The sequence below is a fragment of the Apteryx rowi genome, unplaced genomic scaffold (genome assembly GCF_003343035.1).
Source record: "Apteryx rowi isolate R43461 unplaced genomic scaffold, aptRow1 scaffold_262, whole genome shotgun sequence".
Taxonomy (NCBI): Eukaryota; Metazoa; Chordata; class Aves; order Apterygiformes; family Apterygidae; genus Apteryx; species Apteryx rowi.
The window spans coordinates 901,133-903,500 of NW_020448997.1; the positions used below are offsets into that span (position 1 = coordinate 901,133).

At 39.3% G+C, this 2,368-nt stretch overlaps 1 long non-coding RNA gene and 1 other non-coding gene across 2 annotated transcripts; both read left to right on the forward strand.

Annotated features, from left to right (window-relative positions):
- Nucleotides 1-6: 6 nt before the first annotated feature.
- Nucleotides 7-1,958, forward strand: LOC112967048. Its single transcript, XR_003253830.1, has 2 exons — nucleotides 7-347; nucleotides 1,686-1,958. It is a non-coding gene; the product is annotated as an uncharacterized LOC112967048 (long non-coding RNA).
- Nucleotides 1,350-1,488, forward strand: LOC112967064. Its single transcript, XR_003253837.1, has one exon. It is a non-coding gene; the product is annotated as a small nucleolar RNA SNORA47 (small nucleolar RNA).
- Nucleotides 1,959-2,368: the final 410 nt, after the last annotated feature.

Genomic DNA, 2,368 nt, shown 5'->3' on the forward strand with positions numbered 1-2,368 from the left:
CCCCGGCGGGCGGGGCGGAGCGGAGCGGAGCGGAGCCGCGGGAGCGGCCCAGCAGACCCTCGGCTTCCCTTCGGGATACGCGCTTCCGGGCGTTTGCTCGCAGGCGTCTTTTAGCCATGCCAGTGGTGCACTTGCCCTGTTTGCTATTTGTGTAACTTTCCTAATTTTCTTCCTGCCTTAACCAACACGCTCGAGGAGCAGCAGCAGGGACAGGGCATGTCCTACTTGCAGTGCTGAAGCCACCCAGCTACGCTGCCTCCCCAACAGATGCTAAGCGAAGATGCCCTGTTACACTGTAGGGCTGCATCAAGATTAATGCTAGTTGTTCCACCTAGGCAAATACACAGGTATGTTTATGAACAGAGGTATTGTCAGATTAAAATAAGGTGCAATATATGAAAAACATGTGTGCGTATATATATATATTTATAAATAATAAAAGGGGCAGAGAGGATGAAGGCAATGCAGCATTAGAAACTGATGCTACACGGACAGTTGCTTTACATGTGATGGTAACTCCCGCTTCCTTAGGACAGTATTACAAACCAGGACTGTTGTTTGGGTGTCTGTGTAGTTGTTTTGCCAGATTCTGAAGATGGCAGGGTTGCTCTGCTGCCCATATCCCTCTGATTTCCAAAGAAATTATCATTTTTAACTGGATGAGAAAGAAACATACATTCTTTGTCACATAAAGATATGCAAAACTAATAGAAAAATTCGTGTAAATCAGAAAAATTGTTGGCATGCAAATGTGATCTTAAATGTAACTTGTTTATAATAGGATACTATTTTTGACATCTCTTCCTGCTGCCATGCTTTCGTTACCTGCTGGCTGAAAGCCTGTGTTGGGTACATTTAATACAACCAGCTGCAGCAGCAAAGTTTCTTCTTGCTGGAACAGGAACTCCAGTTTGAACTATAGTGTGTTTTGGAAAAATATTTTGTATCTCTACAATAATTCAGAGCCTTTGGTGGAACAGTGGGTGTTTAGTCCAGGGGCTTTCAGAAGATGATGAATGTGCTGTTTCTACTTGCCTGCTTGGGCATTCAGCACTGAAGGTGTGAATGTACCTGCTGCTCTTAGTTTTTGTTTTAAATTTCAGAAATATGTTTGGTAAGTTGGTGCTTTGCAAAATTCACTTTTAGGAGTACAGAAAATTGTTTATATAAACTGATGTTGTGTTATTCTGAACAGCTTTAAGACTTGATATATATTCACTAGCAACATTACTTTATACATACAGAGTAAACTACTAAAGCTTTTTACTGTGGATGTATAGATAATATTCATCACTTACAGACAAAATTGCTTAAGTAGTGTGAATTTGAAAAGATGACAACAGGATGGTTGGAGGACTGAGAAGGTAAGACAGTTATACTTTATGCTGTATCTTACTGGTTATAGCCTCCAAAATTATAGTAGTGCAATGGCAGCTCATGTTCCCCTCCTGACTTGAGGGAAAACAGTACTGTGTTTGCACATAAGACTTGTCATTGGTACTTAAACTTACCACTTATGGGGTCACTAAGGTAGGGAGCCAAAAGCCCCGTTTAGCTCACAAAAAGGCCTCTTACTCACTGAAGGGACACAACTGCTTGATAAGAATTGATTAATCAGACCTTATTTCTGGTTGTTTTGGTAACAATAGTGCATATTAATGGCACTGCTTTTTTCACTTTACCAGGCTGCATCAAGACATACTGGGATCTGTTGTGTGAATGCTAAACTGAGTCTAAGCTTCAGCCCTTTATATGGAACCTGTTTGCAGAAAGAGGAAATTACAGTACTGAAAACAGGCTCTCAGTGCTTGACCACGAGCTTCTTACAGACCAGGCTTCTCAAAAAAGGGGAATGCTGTCTTACTTCAAAAAATTTATGAAATGCAAACTCTGTTAAATTCAAATAAATCCTTTCAAGGTTCTTCTTTGTTTGGCACTAGTAAACCAGTGATTGACTTTTTTTTTTTTTTTTTTTAAAGAGCTGTAACATAACTGGAGGGAGGAGAAACTAAGGTTACTACTGTATGTACAGGATGTCTTTCTGTCACTTCAGAATAAAATTTATGGTTTGATTTAGTATCAAGATCACAGACGTCTACTGAACATTAATGAACACACTTTCTAATAATTTTTAAGTAAAACCATTCCTTTAACTTGCACTTTTTTTTTCCTAGTAGAAGAGCCTTTTTATATACCTAGGGAACTAAACATACTGAACTCCTTCATAAAGAATATACTTACTCTCAGCTAGAAATACATAGCCTTTGAAAATTTTGAAGTTGTCAATATAAAGGAGTGTAATGGCAAAGTAAGCCAGCAGTTCATAACTACAGTTATAATGGTGAAAAGATAACTGCTTACAAAGGCA